Raw genomic sequence first — 478 nt, 5'->3', positions numbered from 1 at the left:
TTGAGGAACGGCAGTGTGACGGCTGTTGTGCTTGTTGGGGACTTGCTTGCGTTTTGGGGTCGCAAATAGTGTATCAGAGGGCGTTTCTTGTGCATGCGCTGCGACAGTATAGAGGCAGGCAGACAGAGGAAGACAGAGGGGGAAAGAGGGAGGTAGACAGGAAGAAAGAGGGAGGTAGACAGACATACAGACAGACAGACACTGATAGAGACACAGACACAGACACAGATACAGATACACACACACACACATACACACACAGACACACACACAGACACACACACACACACACACACACACACACAGACACACACTGACACAGACACACACAGACACACACACACACACACACACACACACACACACACACACACACACACACACACACACACACACAGACACACAGACACACACACACACACACACACACACACAGACACACAGACACACAGACACACACACACACACACTTCTTCGA

This window comes from Salpingoeca rosetta, assembly GCF_000188695.1.
Source record: "Salpingoeca rosetta unplaced genomic scaffold supercont1.7, whole genome shotgun sequence".
NCBI lineage: Eukaryota > Choanoflagellata > Craspedida > Salpingoecidae > Salpingoeca > Salpingoeca rosetta.
Note: the sequence above shows the minus strand (reverse complement) of the source record.